The sequence below is a fragment of the Phasianus colchicus genome, chromosome 11 (assembly GCF_987193195.1).
Source record: "Phasianus colchicus chromosome 11, bPhaCol1.hap1.1, whole genome shotgun sequence".
NCBI classification, from domain to species: Eukaryota; Metazoa; Chordata; class Aves; order Galliformes; family Phasianidae; genus Phasianus; species Phasianus colchicus.
In genome coordinates this window covers 11312504-11331939 of record NC_143446.1, presented here as the reverse complement: position 1 = coordinate 11331939, position 19436 = coordinate 11312504, and the positions used below count along the sequence as shown (strand labels likewise).

The following is a 19436-nucleotide window of genomic DNA, read 5'->3' as shown; positions in this document are numbered from 1 at the left end:
TGCCTCCCTTAGCCATGCTATACCTCAGGTGCCATCTTTAGGTCTCCTGTAGGAACATATTAAAAGCACGGACCACTGGGATTGCCCTGCCAGTGCAAGTCCTTACAGTGATGGAACATACCTGGTTTTCCCCACTGAACACCCGTAGCAGAGGCCTCTTTTGTTCTTTTTCCAGCTCTGCCAGGGCAGATCAATAAGAACTTATTACACAACCGGTCTCTTGTGCTTAATTGTGTGCATATTGATGTGAGTGCTCAGAACTGAGCAAGTCTGAGTTCAGCTCTCGGGGCACCAGATTTAGAAAGCATTTTGAATGTGGCTCTGATCTTCCTTCTCTGTGAACGAGTGTCCCCAGTGAGTTCAGGTCTCACAGGAGCAAGGCACAGAAAACTGGGACAAAATTCATATTCTGTCTTCAGTTAAATACTTTCATACAGCAGGAAAATGCTTTCCCTTCCAGCAGGCTTCAAAAATCTCACAAACAGAGCCATCGCTCCTTGTGCAAGGTTACATGGAAAAGATGAGAGATGGACAGGCAGAGGACAACTCTGGGCAAAGCTCAGAGAAGGGAATTTAAGCTTCTAAAGCTAAATTATTAAAGTTAAAATGGATTTTGGCTCTGAATTCATAGACCAATGTAAATGTTTCATCACTAATAATGTGGACAGTAGATGCAAATGGGAATATCATCCTTCAATAGATTTATTATTTTTTTAAGTCTGTGCTTTATTCAGATAGAACTTTCTACCCACTAAAGGGCTAGAAAATGTCAGCATTTGCTTCTTCTTCACTTACAACATTGGGTAGTTTGCCTGGGATCTTCTCAAGGCCACTCTTTCTGGGGACTGATTTTCAGTGTCAGGATCGTAAAAAGAAAGGGCATAAAGCAAGCTATGAGCAGAAGGGAAAGCATTCTTGATCCTTGTTTCCTAAACCAAGTCTGTGCCACAGCAAAGCCAGAAAGCATCCAAAGTCCCTTTCCAGATTCCCTTAGTGAGCCCGGCTTGCAGCATCCTCTGACAGCATGACACTTCTGCCAGAAGAGCCTTTATGTAGCAAAAGCAGAACCGGCAGGCTAAACTAAGCCACAGAAAATGCTTTCTAGGCAGTGATAGCATTACCCTATTTACTCCCAGCTCTGCTGAAGTGCTGCCTATAAAACCCGCTGCAGTGATTTATTCCGCTCTCATTTCAGAATTGTCAAGAACTCTGCCTTCCTGCTACAAATCTGCCTCCCTGCGCTCACAGAATAACCCAAACAAATATGGGAGCGTTTACAGCCATAAATTCTACATCGCATTTAGGCGTATAGATTAAACGTGATGTATACCGCAGCTGCCTTTCTGCAGCGGCAAATGCCCGATCCGAGGCTATTCTGCCGGTAGATGTCACCAGGAGCAGAGGAAAGAAAGCACGATGGCCGATCCCAGCCGCCCCGCTGCCGTCAGGAGGGAGCTCTGATAACAAACCCCGAGCGGGAGGTTGTCAGCACTAACGTGATTCATCAGCAGCTCTGCTTCCTTACCTGGTGGGTGCAGCCCTGGAGGAGAACACGCGTGACACCCTGCTGCACTTTGTACAGCAATGCAAAATGGCTTCACGCAAACCTGTTCCTCAGGCTGAGTCTCCCTACGTAAGGGAGAACAGAGGGAGATTCCAAGGTTAGGAGTTCCCTTATCCGTGTCACCTGCAATCCTTGGCCCCAGAGGTTATTCAAATTGCCTGACACAATCTTTCCTTTGGATGCAGGATCCCTCAGCTGGTTCTCCTCTTCCCTGCAGGAATGTGAAGGGGAACTCTTCTGATGGAGTCACCAGGCTGGGTGGCGGAAGGATGGGATTTCGGGATGTTTAAAAATTAATATTCCTATAAGGATGTTTATAAAGGAAACTGGATGCCTTCGAAACCCAACCCTCCCCATTTCCTGCTGTCTCTGCACAAAAATGTCTCCTCCTTATCCAGCTTAGTTCCCCTAGAGAGAGAATAGGGGAGAAAAAATAAAATAAATAGCGATTTTATTGGATTTTTTGGGCTTTTTGTTGGGTACCTTTCCTGTACTAGATCACATCCTTCTGTTTTACTTTACGTAACAGCCACCTAAAACAAAGCACAGCAAAACTGCAGACATAACCGACCAGGTAACATCCAACCTTCTATCTCCTGCTCCATCCCATTCCCACACCCAAAGCACTCCACACAAAGCCAGGGACCCACCACCTTCAGCACGGCCTCTGAGGTGCCAGGCAGCAATGGCTGTCTGTCAGCTTTTCAGTTCTATAGGAGCTATGAAGTTCTCATTTTCTCCATTATTTCAAAAAGGGGAATTTCCCAAGGGCGCTCCCAACTGCTTCATGTGCAGTATCATTTTCAGATGGTAAAGAAACAACAATTCAACCCAACCTAACTTCCGTTTGGAAAGCTGCTGTTTCTCCCATAAAGACCTTGGCGAAGCTAAACCCTTTATTGGGCTCCTTAAAAAGAGGAGTAGCAAAGTATCAGAGAACAGCAGAGAGGGACTAGGGAAGAAAGCATTTCCCCTACAGATAGATGCACATACCACTTAGCAAGAGCTTCTTTTAGGCTGCAGGCTCCAGGTCACACATCACCTGTATGGCACAAATACTGAAAAAAAACAGTTCATGGAAGTGAAAGGCTCAGCAAAAAGAAATATTTTTCTGTCAGTGAGTGAAATTCTAATATGATGTGTTTAAGTGAGACATAAATGGTACACAAGAGAACAGCAACTCTACCGAGCAGTTTGAGGAATATAAGGCTGTGTTATTCGTTTTTATATCAGAATAGGCAAAAAAAAAAAAAAAAAAAAAAAGATAGTAAAAATGCAAAGTTTACAAGCAGTCTGCTTTCCCAGAAACATGTATATTTCATCTTGTGTACTGCTTTCATCCAGCATCCCTCTGCAAAAAAAGGATTCTGAATCTTTTATTTTGCTGCATCTTAGTTATTGGGATCTGGTGCTATGAGAATGTGTGCAAGAATTTCCTTCCATAATCCTTAGGAAAAAAGAAAGATTAGAAGCTGAATTAAAAGATCTGTGGGGAAAAAAAAAAAAAAAAAAGCAAAACCTCTTAAATGCAGTTGATCAAAAGGCTTTTTTGTTTCTTTCATTAAAATTTTTCTTCACTGTGATCATCAAAATTTTAAGTTTCAATGGAAAACTTCAAAAATGGGTTCTCATTTAAAAAGAAAAAGAAAAACAAACAAACAAGCAAAACAAACAAACAAAAAACTAACAAGGCCTATGGCAAACACAGAAATAAGAAGAGAACTTCCCCAAAGAAAAGCATCATTTGCTTTTCCAGCTGAGTTCATTTTTCTTCAGTGGGTAGCCAGCTCTGCTTTGGAAGCCACATCAGTAAACCAGGATGTGAAACTCACCATTCCCTGGCCAGGATGACAGCTGTCCTCACAGAACTTACACTCTGTCTCTGGAGTTCACACGAGATTCCTTTCTCCTGCTACTTCACTGCAGATATCTGCAGCAAAGCACTGCTCTTCGTATATTTAGCACTTGGTGGCAGGATTAGTTGCAGGGATCCATTCCTCTTCAGTCTGAACTGATTCTCCCGTTTTCAAATGCAGCAGCTCATCCAGGATTCAGTCCCTTGCTTTTTGCAGCAGTGCAAGCTCACCTACATTTTTTACAGGTTCAAAAGCAACTAGGCAAACTGAGCTCAGAAAAACCCATCTGGGGTCCCAGATCAAACCCAAGTAGCAGTGATCCTACAATGCAGACAATGCTATGAAGGTTTACACTGCCACGGTTTGCATTCTCTCTTCTTTTAATTTCCTCAGTGTTGGATGCTGTAAGAGGCAGTATGGACCTCATCATGGCTGTTCAGACATTAAATCTCTGTCCAGATAAACCTTCCAGCTGGGAATCAATGTACGTAACTCCATCGATATCAGCTTTTTTTCCACTTGGTATTTTAAGATGGGTTTTCAAAGATGAACGAATGCAGTAGAGTAATATTTTATGAACATGGTAAAAGAAGACATTATGAAGGGTAAAACCTCCCTCACCTTCAGTGAAAATGCTGACAGAGTTCTAAATCAACATTCCAAACTGAGAATCCCTTCCCTGTTCCTGCTTCAGTTTTCCCCCAAGTTCTGCTTCTGCTTTGTGGCACTCAGGCATACGGTCAGTGGGCATGGTGGTGATGGGTTGATGGTTGGACTGGATGATTTTAGTGGTCTTTTCCAACCTTTATGATTTTCTCTTTTTAGCAGCTTCTTCAGGGCAAAAATGAGGAGAGGTTGGTTGGTTCCAGGTCCTCCACAAAGAGTATCCCTGTGCTCTTATATATGAACTGCTATAGGGAATAATACAAAGTCAGGACAAAGATATTTCTGAAATAAAACACAAAACCAAGAAAACATTTAAGTAGATATTAGAATTAAAGGGATTTTTTTTGAAACTCATGTTTGGATCCAAATGACCAAAGTTTGTTTTTTGCCTTTTGCACAGAACAATCCCCATGTATGTAAATTTAAGTTGGGTAGTTATTCCAATTCATGGGTCCTCTACATCACTGTCAAAAGGTGTTCCTACAGGCCAGCATTAGGAGAGCTAAAAATCTGGACAGGAATCTCATTGATATTCAGATTATTCCATTTTTTCTACAGTGACTGCATTCAGCCTGAGTACTGCTCGCTGATGGCACGGTGCAGTATTTTGTGCAGATGAAGGAAGCAGAACAAAATCAGCTGAAGAAAAGGAACAATCCACCAGATAGTAGTGGGGAGGTTTCCATACATTCATCTTTCTGGCTGTTGCCAATATTCAAGGTATATCTGTACATGCTAGTTAGAAACATGGAGCTTTACTGCACAGATAAGCTTTAGAGATCAATTATAAAAGCTTCTAAGGTACCTTCAAGAGCAGTCAGCAAACAAGCACAAGGATGTTATCAGGAGGGCTCTCAGCCAGCAAATTCTCCTAAATAGCTCAGAGCTATATTGAACAGCTCACACTGGAAGATCAGAGAATCAGGACAATCTATGAAGCTATCTTAATGCTGATTTAGTAATTGCCTGCAAATACAACTCATCCTAGGTTAGATGAGGCCTGGGGGACTTAAATCCTGTCTGCTCCCCAAAATAGGTCATGAATGGAGTTTTAAGTGATGCTGACACTGTATGCAGATTCCTCCCCAGGGAATAGTTTTGTGGGGTTGTTTTGTTTTGTTTTTGTCACACTGCCACAGGAAGAATCCATTACCTGGTAATTTTATTCCATTTGTGAGGCTGTGAACAACTTTAGCAAACAGCAGCTGAATTAACCAAAGTAAGTCTCGGTTTAGGAGGAGTTCAGGTTGGATATTAGGAAAAATTTATTTTCTGAAAGAGTAGTTGTGCACAGGTTGCCCAGGTTGTGCTGGAGTCACCATCCCTGGAGGTGTTCAGGAAACATGGAAAGGTGGCACTGAGGGATGTGGTTAGTGGGCAGTGTTGGCGGGAGGTTGATGGTTGGACTAGATGGCCTTAGAGGTCTTTTCCAACCTTAATGATTCTATAGGGCAGTATTTTACCACTGGGGCTGTAGCACACAGAGAGCTGAGCCTTCTGACACGTCATATCCTGAGCCAAAGGGAAGCCAAAAGTTGGATTAAAATTCAAGTTCCACTGAGCTCTGACCTTTTGGAAATACTAAACTCCATCTGAACTCTTACCATTTCCATCACAGCATGTGGATGTTAAAAGACTGAATCCTATTCAAGAATATCTCCCAGACCTTCTGCATTCACAAGAATTCAGGCCCAAAGACCACACTACACAAACAGACAACACTACCAGCTCATGCACTGAGCCTGCCCCATAAAAGCCAGTTTCCCCATTCACTTCCAGAGATTTTTCTGAACTCTGCTATTTCTTTTGTTCTGCTCCCTTCTGGCTTTCTATCTCTTGCCAAGTATTTTCTCTTCATCTCCATATTCAAAGCGCAAAGCTACATATGCAGAAACTAATCATTTTCAAAACCTCTCTTTGTGGATGCGTGCAGCTTGCCTCTGCTGAGAAACAGCCGTCTGTGGTTCATCTCAGCAACACGGACAGACACAAGTGCTTGGTGTGACCAGAGAAACTGGGAGGGCTGCCCTCCACCAACAGCTGGGGCCCTTGCTGGAGGCACAGTGCATCCTCTGATGCCCGTTGCATCGTGTTGTATCTGCAGCTGCAGTACAGTATGCAAGCAGAGGGCATGAAGAAAGACTGTGCTCCATGTAAATTTAGCCAGTGTGTTCTTAACTCTAATTGCTTTAAGTGGTTGAATAAGCTGACAGTATAATTGATATGGAGACTTATTGCCTGTCCCTTGATAGTGATGTTTTTAGAGCTGTGCTTGCTGACTAGGGACAAAAAAAATATTAGGAGTTCAAAATCACCTGCTATTGGCATGGGTTACTCCGTGTAGCAATAGATCTGAAGAGCAGAGGACAACTTGACACCTACATGGCAAGCCCACAGCCAGGCAATAAAGTGCCTCATACAGAACCACAGAACATCAAATCTGCAGCAATTTTATGTGGAAGAGAGATCTTCCCTCAGTTTCATGGATGGACTTATGATGCGCTTCTGTAAAGTGTAAAAAATAAGCTTAAGTAGTAGACTTTAAGCCTTTAAGTCAAGATGCACACACCTTATCTATCCAATTACACAACTGTGGGGCTGCCAACACGCTGCAGCACTGGCTGTACAGAACAGGCAAGCCCCTTCTCCAACAAAGTGTTCCAAAGCCTTTGACAAGTCATTATTTCTCTGAAATCCTGAATATACTCCAGACTGGATCATTATTAAGCCTATCAGCATTTCAGAATGTATTTTAGAGGTTGAGAGGAATGGAAATAAAGAACGTTTAAGGAGTTGCCTTCCATTCCCCTTCCTAGATAAAGTTGGAACGCTGAGTGGCCCAGCCCACGTAATTGTGTCTAACCCACGGCACACACTCCCTTCACACATTTCTCAGAGAAACAAAAACAAACAGAAAACCAAGTCTTCCAAATCTGTAAGGGCAACTCAGATTTTTGCTAAACAGGCAGCACCGAATCATTGCTATGATTTCAACTCTACCATTCATAAGAATTGAGTAAACCAATTTTAGAAGCAGAAGAACCAGCCATCTTCAGTCAAGATCAGAAATGTGATGGTGAACCTTGTACATAACATAACTCTGAGTATGGAAAATTGAATATAATCAGTTATGCTGGTTAAATTGCACGTGGGTGGAATTCAAGTGAGCTGTGAGCAACTTCAGCGCAGAAATCAGATTAAGCATGGGAGAAACTCCAGTGTGTGATTATCGTGTGTTAATTACTCAAGATTTTGACAGAGCCCAAAGCTCGGTCAGCCCAGCCCTCGACAATGAGGAGACAGCTTAAACACGTGAGCATGAAACTATCACATCTGTTAATACTCCAGCATTTCCTCTGGGGCAGTTCACGAGCTTCTGACAAAACCTCAGGGATGCTGATTCATGAGAAACCCTGGGGACCAGAGCGAGGTCCAGAACCCAGAGAAGACAACATTAAGTCAGTTGCAGTGCAGATCTGTTTGATAACCTTTTAGAATTGGGTCACCACCAACCGTTCACATATGTGGAGTTCTTAGAAAAACCTGTCTGGTCCTGGCATCCATTTGATCTGCTCTTCGTGCTGTTACCACAGCAACTGATGCTTGAATGAAAATCTCTTTGCAAGCTGGATGTACAGACTGCCCCGTCACGTCACATGGTGGCAAAAGTAGAAGCTTGAGGCAGGTCTGGCAGGCATTTATCTGCAGCTTACTACAAGAGCCTGCAGCCTTATTTTCCATTTGTTCTTTTTTTCTTTTGACAGAATAAACACCAGAACATCATTTTTTCCTCTATCAAAAAATACTCCGTAGGTCAATCACGGAAATGAAGCCTGTTTGGCCTGCTGTGTGCTCTAAATAGCTCAAAAATTCAGTATTTGCATTACGTTTCCAAGTCACATGGAAATTGAACTTTTTTTTTTCCTGTAAACACTATTGCTGAGAGATATAATAGTGGCCATGTACCTTTGCAGAAATATAAGATGCTTTACAAAAGTATAAAAATCTAATTAGCTGTTCCCCAAGGGATTCAGATTTCTTCTGTTGAATTTAACCCAAATTTATTTAATGCTTTAGGGAATACAGACCTAATATTACAGTTCCTTGCTATTTCATGCTGGGCGACACAGACTCTAAGATTCATTTTGTTTTGATGAAGGGTAATTCTGTGTACACAGAATTTTACAAGTATATTACATCAACTGATGCAACCTGTGCTATTCTCCCAGTTGACTGATGTACAGCTCTGGACAGCTCTGCAGGAAGAGAGAGGAAGTACAACGTAGAAAGAAAAATAAGAGAAAGACTGAGGCGTACCATTATAAGAGGTGAGAAGCACACAAGATACCTAAGCCTGAACCCACAGAATGGTTGAGAATGGCAGGGACCTCTGGGTCAACTGCTCCAGGCCCTGCTCCAGCAGGGACATCCACAGCAGTGCCCAGCACCACATCCACGTGGTTTCTGAAGACCTCCAAACAGGAGATCCCACCACCTCTCTGAGCAGCCTTGCCAGACTGCTCCACAGTAACCTCACAGTAAAAAAAAAAAAAAGTTTCCTAATATTCAGGAAGAACTTCTTGTGTATCAGCTTCTGCCCATTGTCCTGTCAAAAAATTTGGTAATTCATTGCGCAATTAAGCAATTTCTTTCCCATGCTTTTAATTCTGCTGGGTGACAATTTTCATTTCTCTGATTGCTTCATCGTGACAAATGCTGCTTTTAGCTTCCACTGTAATAAAGCCATGTTCGGTGGAAAGAAACAATCTTACACTTCATTTGAAACATATAGGAAAAGTTGAAAATATTAATTAGCAAATCCTAACGTGAATCTGCTCTGTAAAATGGAAATATTGTAATTAGAAAAAACAACGCAGGAGGAGGATATGATGCATATACTATGCATAAAAGATCAAATTCTAAGATAAAATTACAGATATTTTGTAAATATGAACGAAAGAATCCTATAAGAAACAACTAGGGTTTTTGCTGATTTCAGTCAGGCAAAAACTACTGAAGTAACGAAGGATGGAAATAAAGTAATTGAGAAAGAAAATTCCAAACCTTAATTTGACCCTTCACTTCTAATGACTCATTTAATAACATGTACATAAATAATATTGAATATCTGATTTGGAAAAGCAGCATGCCCATCATACCATGACTCTCTCAGCAGTAAATCACTGCCCACCACTTTCAGTCTGTGGGGGCAGAGGACAATCATTCCCTTGTCTGTTAACAGGTTCCCTGTTTTTGTTCTCACCTTTCTCCAGTGACTTCACTTAGTTTTCTTTAGCTCAGATAACAACAATATTTACAGCTCCTGTCTTCTGGCCAAGCAACTGTTTGCAGGGCTGCGAAGCCATTTTACCACGTGTTGGCAGGAAGCAAGACATTTCTGCACTGATCAGGGCTTTGTTTTAAGGTGCCTCAGTCCCTCTGACTGCCTAGAAAGATTGCCAGTGGCTATGCTTACAAGACTTGATGTGTTAAACTCTTGGCAGCATTTTGCAGGAAGGATCCTAGGAAGTTTTGAGCTTGTCCCACATTAGAGAGACCCAATCTACAACATTACAATAAACTCTAGCAGAAGCAGTCTCAGCTTCTCCCTGCACACTTCTCCCTAAGATCATCGTGCTTTCTGTGCCTTATAAGTGTTAAGATAAATTATATGAAAAAGAAACCCAGTCCTGCCTCAAAGTGTGCTCATATTCCACGAGCTCTGAGTACAATCCTGGTGGATGCCACCATCTTACTCCAGATATTGATCTCGTAGAGCAAGAATAAGGCATGTCAACTTTTGGTCTGTACTAATATGCACCATAATTCTTGGCACAGTATCAGCTGACAATGCTCGACACCGTGTTTTAAATCAATTACCTGAAGTGATAATTGTTTGTTATCAGTAAGGGGAATTTCGTAAATGAGACACTTGATAAATCAGTGCACAGACTAATGCAGACATCATAAAGTAATTTACATGAATTTACTAAGAAGAGGCTACTGGAATTACAATATTTTGATACAGTAAGCCAACGTTACCAATTCTTGCAGCTTACTATGTTAGATACATCTCTGTCCATTTTGATCATTAGACCTTTCCTTCTGGTGAGGTGATCAGATATCACGAGGAAACTAGATTCCACAACCTTGATTGTTACCTTTTTTCTAGTTTTATCATAGTGAGACCACAAGAGGAATTATGCTGTTCTATCAGCAGAACAGCGTACCTCTGTTGTTGTATGCTTGAAATTGTGTATTTAATAATGGACACTACTCCTCTGCTCACCTGTAAATGTAAGCTACTGAAGAAGCATTGAGCCCAGTTCTGCTTTCTCACCAGCTGCATCTCCTTTCTGTGTTCATTGCAGGTTTCCATCTTTGTAAATCAGGTCAGGAATACCACCAGTAATGCTCACGTGAGCTGGTAGAACACATGAAGAGTGGTGGCAATAACAGCCTGATCCACAACAGTGCTTTGCATTTTTAGTCAACTGAATTGACTACAGTTAGATTCGTTGATCCTTATGGATCCCTTCCAACTTAGGATGTTCTATGGTTCTTTGAAACTTAGTCCATACAGAACTACAGGTTGGACACAGCGGAAAATTTTGGCAGGGTGACTGGTAAACCTATACTCATTCAAACTCATCTTTCCTGTGAAAGTCCAGTGCAATAAAAAACCCAACTACGAATACTCGAACAATAAGGTTCTTTTATACAGACGCTTCCCATTACCTCACAGTGACTTGCAGAAAATCTGACTTATCAATGTAAGGCATTTATTCTGTGTTGCAATCATAACTCACCGCACCGGAAATCGAGAAGCAGAGCACTGTCTGTGTTTGCTAAGCCTGCGTAGCAAAGGCAGATACTAGAGGAAACCAAACATGTTTTTGTGAGTTACAAAAGAGGACTATTATTTCTACTGGAGGGGATAGGAGCTTTTGGAATGTGCTTTTGGATATAGGAGTGCCTTTCAAAAATTATGGAATATATCTTCAAGTGAAAACCATAAATTAAGTGTAATTACTATTTCTGGCAGCCTGCATGAGAAAAATAAAGCATTTATCCTGTCACCTTGGCTCATATCTCAGCACGATCTCGAGACTTCTGATTTGTGCTTCTGGCATGTCTGTACTGCTGTTGATACACACCTCCACCAAAATTTCTAAAATGCACCTCATTTTCCCTCAAAAATTTGAGTCTCAATTGTTTGCCCATCTTTTGGCTGTTTCAGTTTTTGCCAACCAACTTGCCAAACCCACAGTGGCCACTCTGCAAAGAGTACAGTGAACCTACTTGCTCCCTGCCCAAACACCAGCTCTACAGCAATCATACCCACAATTTTCTTCCCTTTTCTCATTTTCTAAAGCAAATCCAGACCTTTATGTCTGTGCCCTACCTGTGTACTAGCTATCTTTCATTACATTTATCCATATGCCATTTCAGGTTGGATATTAGGAAAAATTTCTTCTCAGAATGAGTGGTGAGGCACAGGCTGCCCAGGGAGTGGTGGAGTCACCATCCTTGGAGGTGTCGAAGATGTGGAGATGTGGCACTGAGGGACGTGGTCAGTGGGCATGGTTGGGGTGGGCTGGGGTTGGATTTGGTGACCTTAGTGGTCTTTCCCAACCTTAATGATTCTCTGATGTTATTTATTCACATCATTACGCATCCCCATGCCCTTTGCCTTCAATTCCATCAGCCCTACAAGCCCGCTCCTTTCTGGAAAAGCCACAAATTACTTTCCTACATAATCTGTCTGGATGCTTATACATTCAACGTGCATTTACCTGGTGATGCAGAACATTCTAGAGGGGAAGGTCTTTTCTCTTGTGCCTTGTTCAGAATTTTATCATTTAAAATGCTGCCACTATCAGCCACTTTGAAATGACACTGGCAACACAAATCTGCTGTAATTCGGAGGAACATAAGACAGCAGGAAATGGGGTTTAAACTCTCACTGATAAAGAAAAATCAATGAAATGTTTAGCTGAGCTTTTTTACAGAACCCAAGTGAGCTTCCAGAATTCCCAGTTCCAGTATGGATCATCTGTACAAGAGATATGTCATGTAAAGGATGATTTTCCTTGACAAATGACCTGACAGAAATAAACGTGCTTGTATTGAGGCATGACATTTTTTTGTTTTGATTTTTTAAAAGTATATATACTTTTGAGTACTTTTCATGAAAAGCTGTGACATATGTTACCATTTTCTGCTTAGAGAAGTAAGTACAAAAACAAACACTCAAGATGACATCAAAAGCTGACAGCAAAACTACCAACCCAGCTTCCTGCAGCATTTCTACAATGAAATCATTGCATAATGCAGCATACAATCAAAGTTAATGCGCATTTAATCTAGTAAACACTTCTTCATGAGCAGGTTTTCACAAAATGGCCAACAGACTTACCCATGGCCACCAACCAGCTCATCCCAGCAGACACTCAGTGGGAAACAGCAGTGAGGAGGAGGAAGGGCGCTGCATCTGTTCAAAGCAAAAGGGGTTCCTGTGGTGTCCCCGGTAAGTCGAAGAGCTTTCCAGGTTTTAATATCTGAAAATAAACAAAGAAATGAATAAAAAACTAGGTCTGCCCCCAGAAGAGGCTGAAACATTTCTTTTTGGAGCAATAGCTGTTGTTTCTTTGAAGGCAGGCAAGTTGCTTTGCACACAGAAATAGGTTACTCAGAGTAGCCTTAACATGCTTGGGTTTGACTGTATCTTAGATGAAACAGGCAGAAGAAAACCACCTTATGCTGATTTTATTTTCATGGTCTCTGACAGAACTTCATATGCATTAATTGGCATTTACCCCTCAGGGTTTTTCCAGACAGGTTTCCTGCAATAATTCAGGGAAAGGAGGATGCATGAGATGCTCTGGAAACACCACGCAGGCACGTGTTTCCCAGCAAGCATAAGCAAACAGACCTTAAATCCATATTTGAGACCTCAGGTATAAAAACCTGTTTTTCAGATCACCAGCAGATTCTGTTGATAACAAAATAATTTACTCTGTGTGTCGCTTTATGGTTAGGCAACAAAAAACAGCGTGTCATGGAAGTGTTAGTAACCATCCCTCCTTTGTGTAAGCCTTCTTATGTTTGTGAGGCTGTTTCTGAGTACTTCTGATGAGCAGAACAAGTAGGCAGGAGAACCCAGCAAGAAGTGTGAGGCTCTTACCTGACCTGCTGTTTATGTTCAGAGAGACCAGACCAGAACCTACGTTTTAAAGCAAGGATAATTTTACCAGAACTTAGTCAGTCAAATTTAAGTATTAATCATTGCATTTATCTTTTCTATAAAGTCACACAGGGAGCTTTGCATAGGACTTGCATCAGTTTGTCTCCAACAGACGTGATGGAAGAGCTCGAGATGACATCAGAAAATTGTTAACGTGGACATAATTTCAATGAGGAAAGAATGTATTCAAGTTTCTTCTGTCTGTAGAAGCAGCACTTGAACAGTCAAGCTTTCAGCCCATGTGTTAATTACCTCTTCAATACAAGCTGAAGACATCTTCCTTCACATAAAGACTGTTATATAATATTTTTATCAGTCATTCCATTTTTTTAAGGGAAGTCTAACTGATTGCCTTCAGTCCATACATTATGAGCAAGCACATCTGGAGAGTTATCTTCACAAGGATTGAAAATCGTCAACACCACAAAATATTTTGTAAAAATAAATATTGAAGATAGTACTAAACATTATGCAAACACACGGTAGTTAGGGATATGTGTTAGTGGAGAATATTGGTGGTAGCTGGACAGTTGGACTTGATATTCTTAAAAATATTTTCCAACCTCAATGATTCCATGACAAATCAGACACTATTCATCACCGGAGCCTAATTCAGTAAAAAAGATAAAAGTATCTGAGCAATACTTAGAATTGGAAAGTGTGGCCTAAAGAGACCACTTGTGGTTTATTTCATATCAGTTGCATCTAGACGGATGGAAAAAACTGAATTAATGTACAAGGAATTACCACTGCCAATATTGGTGAAGAAATAATGAAAAGATGATTGGCATAAACCGTCCAAAAAGCTTATTGCACATTCCTCAATATTAAATTGAAGTACATCTCAGCTCTGGAATGTCATGAGGTCAGGCTTGCAACATGGAACGAAATACTGTGCTCCAGAGTATTGTAAATAAAAGTGGAATTCTCATCCCATGGGAAATTCCAATATGTTGACATTTTTCAGTGCAAACAAAAAAAATACACAGAGTCAGAATCACTGAAACTCTTATATGCAATAGTATAGGAATATCAAAATAATGTAAATATCATAAAAGTTAAAATGAAAGGAATAAAATGCCAATAGAGAATATTTCAACGTAGTCAGAGAGAGATAAGGGAAAATTATTCGTTTTGATATTTTCCCATCAAATTTAATCTAAATCAATGTATTCACTTAAGATGATTCATTACTGATGAAATTGCATTGTCTGAATATAAAATTGTATTTTTTTTCCAGTTGGCTCATTATTAAAGATTGATCAGATTGTAAAAGTGTTGTGAAAAAACCCCTAAGAACTCAACTTTTGCAAATTGGTTCTGCTGAAAGTCATTTTGATTCCAGTTTCGAAACCCACAGGAACAAAAAGCAAATAGTCACTGTAATTGTCAATCACATCCAAAGAACGTACAGGAGGCTCAGAGTGACTTCATAACAGGCAGCCAACCAGCCCAATGCAACCATGAGTGCCCCCACTTGCACACAGTTCTGTCTCCTGCAGGGCCCATGGGGACACACTTCCAAAGCCTTGGTCACCTCTGGTGAAATCCCACAGTGAGAATTTAGAGCCTCTTTTGTAGCCATTTGTCAGTGCCAATTTATTGTCCTGTCAAGGAGAAGGGATGTTTGTGTGTCTAACTTTCTTCCCATCGATTTTCTGCTTCCCACTCTCAGCTCCTGCACCAGATTTCTATGGCCTTACATATTCCCTTCTTTTCCCTTCCCATTCTTACTGCGATCCTTTCGTTCTCTTCTTTTAATCTCCACTTCCCATCCTCTTTAGGTCTTCTTACAAAACGTGCTGCAGAGTTTGCGCTGTCACAAACCATAAACATTTTTTCCTCTCCACGGGAATAATTTCCTAACTCATTGACCTGTCTCTTATCCTACATTAAGTTTAAGCACTCCATAGCTCTTTGGGGAAAACAAAACAAAACATTTTATATAAATGGTGTAACTTCAGTAGTATTCCGAAAATAAAGAATAATGAGCAGAAAACTTTTTCTGCAGGGAAGGCAATTTAATTCTATGCCAAGCTAATTAAGGGAACTCAAGAAGGGCTGCCTTCTGTTCTTACGGTGGTATTTTTCTTCTACAGCCTTTACTACTTCTGTACATACACTGTACACCCGCTTACCAGGTGCAAAGGGAGATCAGACCTCAGTGTTTCAATGTCTTTAGCTGATTTATTATAATGAAACTACATCTTATCCAGTAAAAATGATGGTAAGATCAGATTGATGCACCATATTATCCTGGAATTGTTAATAAAGAAAATAAGGAGGACAAATGAAAGAAATTAGTGTAATGTACTTCCTTGTTAACAGACCTTAGATGCTAATGAGCACGAATTAAGTCTAGCTTGGAAACCCAGTTGGCCCTGTTCACAACCTTCCTGCTTCTTAGGCACTACTAAACTTCTTGCAGATGCTTAAGTGACTTACAACAAGTATTGCAAAGAGCAAAAATATGAGAAACAGCCTGCGCCTCTGATTTTACAAGCAATGAGAAGCACTTTAGAATCTGGCCTTCGGATACCATGACTCTAAGAATGGTTTAGTAACTGTAACATATTTCAAACTCATACCAGAATCTTTCCTCCTATACAGCCAGTATTTTTATCTATTCTATCTATTTCCAACCTGCCTGTTTCAAAAGCTCTCTCAAGGAAGTTTGCTCTTCAGTCTATCTAATTACTGCCAGGTGGCCCTGCCTTGTTCCACCCTAAATAATTCCTGTTGGTATTTATATACTATAATTGTGGACATTTATCACTGGCAGTTCTCTGGACAGTCTTCTGACTCGAGCAGCAGAATGTACCCCCTGTTTGGCATTTGCTCTGCTCTGTACATTTGCAAAGCACCAAACAACTATTCATTACCTGCACTTGGCAGCTGCCCAAAAACCTCAAGCTTGTCAAGGCCTCGTGAAGGTGGGAATCCCTTAAAGCAGCAGTCCCAAGGGCCGGGATTCACATTAACTCCTGCTGCAGTTGAAGTGCTTCTGAGTATTTTTGGACAGCTGAGAGTCCTAGAAAGACAGCAGTGTAATTCCTCTCCCTTCACGGTGGGTGCCTTACGGTGTCTTAGAGAACAGAGGTCATAGAATCACAGAATCATTTGAGTTGGAAGGGTCCAACTGGTCCAACCCCTCTACACTGAACAGGGACACCCACAGCTCCACCAGGTGCTCAGAGCCCATCCAGCCTGACCTTGAATGTCTCCATGGATGGGTTTCCCTTCACCTCTCTGGGCAGCCTGTGCCAGTGCCTCACTGCCCTTATTGTAACAAAAGTCTCAGCTTGGGCTCCGTTACAGGACTACAGGGCTCCAGCCAGAGTAAGCTCCAATCTGCCTAGAAGAGATTAAGCAGGAAAATACGCTGCTTACCATTACCTCAGGCAGATGCTGTGATTGCTTTTCTGCTTTACCTTCTTCCAAACAATCGTAACCCTAGAAGTCTTTGTGGCGTGGTTGAAAAATGGAAAATGTACAGAAAAACCTTCAGAAGAATCCTTCAGGTAATCAGCTGTAGGGAATGAGTTTGTCTTTCAGCTTAAGATTTTCTGTTTTGCAGAATTCATGTATTTTTTATTGCTGTTATTGAGTGAAATAGCTGAATGTTTTAAAGGAAAAGTCCTTCTTTCCCTCTCCAGATTCTGCGCATTTCAGGAGGCACAAGATAAATCACAGATGAAGGGAAATCTGTTTAGGTGGTTTTTTTTCTCCAAGAAAATTATCACCCAGTCTACCCTTGCTGGCTGGAACCCAAGAGATTCAAGAGGACGCAAGCAGTGGGAAACTCCCAGCACAGACCTCAGGGCAGAGCAGTTGGTGGAGCAGGGGGGGAGGATGGACTCAGCAGACAAACAGCACACACAGTACTTAGATATTAAACCAGTAAACAAATGTAAAGGAATGTGCACGAAAGTATAGAAGGAAAACAGGGCTGGTAAATGGCTGAAACACGATTTGGCTTGATGTGTTTTTCTGGTTTTGCACTGCTGCCTTCTCATGTCTTCAGTGAAGTGTCATTATGTATTATTACTGTTAATAACAACATACAACTTTGCCACGATTAGTGCACCATAAAGAAAAATCTGAAAGTCTTCTCACAAAAACATTTGATAAATCAGCAACGATTAAATTTGGCCTTAATTACAGATGATTTTAGCCATCTAAACACAGGTATTTTTCTCCTAATACAAGTAGCTGCGTTCATTTAAAGGAGTGCATGTTGCTAACAAAGAGGATCTGTGAAACAAGGAGGATGTTCACCCATTTATACTATTTTATACTTAACTGTCCTTTGCAAAAGGAGAGCTGATGAGGGCAGTGCCTAGAAACACCAGAAGGCCAAGATGCCCAAATATTCAGAGATGTGGTTTAGTGGGTTTGGTCATGATGGGTTGATGGTTGGACTGGATGATCCCAGAGGTCCTTTCCAACCTTAATGATTCTGTGATTCAAGCACTTGGTCCGAGTGAGAAAGAACAGAAACCTGAACTTGCATTTCACGTTGCCTCAATGAAATCTTGAGTACCAAAATGTTTCTGAGCACAAAGTAAATTAAAATAAACACACCCTGGACTTCAGAACTTGTTCTGACACGGATTTCAGCATAGCTGGTACACTTCTAGGGAACACTGAGGTTGTGACAAGTCTGAGTCTCTTGCTGAGTACTAATTTAGTTGAAAAAGTTCATCTCACTCTAGTTAAAATCTTCTTAGTTCCACCTCAGTGTGTTAATTTTATGCTCTGTCACAAACTTCAGAACAACTTTTGGGCAGCCGCTTCATTTTCTGCATATCTATTTTCTCAGTATGGTGCAGTAATTTTCCTTCTCCATAAACTTCTCAGAGAAATGGCAGGTCTGTAGTTGTGACAGTAGATCACATCTTCCTTCTCACATCTCAGTTTGCAATGAAGTTTGGGAGTACTCAGCACAGGAGAGGAACTATTTGCTGACGGAGAAATCAGCGCTGTTCAGTCTGAGCTCTTGGTCTGAACACTATAAAAGTAATTTTGGATACGCTGATTGCACAACACAACTCCCAGTAGCCTTAGGATCCCAGCAGTCACACCCATTCCTCCAGAGCTGAGGGTAAGTCAGCAGAGCAATAACCTTCCCAGCTCCTATCGTGAGGAAGTACCGACTTACACGAACTTCAGCAGAGCACACAGCAAAGCACGTGAGAACAACACGCACAGCCCAAAGATCTGTTCACCCACTGAATCATAACCTGCTGGTCTTCCGTATCTCCACAGTGCTGCAAACTATTGCATTATTCATTCAGAGCTACGGTGCAACTTGCTTTATTGATTCTGGATTTAATACTGGCTCCGGTGGAGGGAAGGGTCAGATAACAATTACTTAGGACTCCACAGAGACCCCACAAAGCTAAGTTAAATAACACAATGAGTCATTCAATGCACTTGCCCCTTAATCTCTGCCTGCGGCCACTGCTCCTCTCACACAAACTCTGTCAACAAAGAAGGATTATTGCACCTCTGGGCACACAGGTGCTGCCTATCTGAGAGCATGTGCATAAGGAGGAAGAATGACTCCTTATGTTGTTGTTTTTTTTTTCCTATTGCTACGCTTCTTCACCATTTTCTGTGAGAAAGTACTTAAATCAGTGGTGTGCCTGAAGATGAAATTCATAGGCATAGGCTGTACAGTACCTTTTAAAATAAGCCATTACTAAAAAAGATGAGAAAAAAATGAAATAGGTCTGCCCTGTACTTGCAATCTACTTCTACAATCTTTTTAGTGAAAACAGATGATTTAACAGCCGTTTCCTATAAGCAGCAATACGGCTCCCACAGAATCCAACTTGTATTTGGTAATTCCTCACGTCCCACCACCACTGTCCTTAAGCAGCTTTCAGATGCAGTACCAAACTCCATTGCCCTCTGAAACACCTTTACATACCCTTGGAGACTGCTGTGTTGCAGAGTTATTGCTGAGGGCAAAGGGTGAATTGAAGAGAGAATCACCTTGATCACAGTATTGCATGGGATTTGTCCAGCAGATTTCAGTAGTGCCAGATGCAAGCTGTACCAGTCAGTCTTAGCAATGCATGAGAAACAGCTGGGATGA

General features: G+C 41.3%; 1 long non-coding RNA gene across 1 annotated transcript in view; it reads right to left on the bottom strand.

The window, feature by feature from the left end:
- Nucleotides 1–761: 761 nt before the first annotated feature.
- The window catches only part of LOC149916440 (uncharacterized), a 28051-nt gene continuing 9376 nt past the window's right edge, over nucleotides 762–19436 (bottom strand). Inside the window, exons 6-8 of the long non-coding RNA XR_016470121.1 lie at nucleotides 12506–12647; nucleotides 3397–4331; nucleotides 762–2622 (exon numbers count right to left, since the gene is read on the bottom strand). This is a non-coding gene — a long non-coding RNA (uncharacterized LOC149916440). The remainder of the gene's footprint in view (nucleotides 2623–3396; nucleotides 4332–12505; nucleotides 12648–19436) is intronic.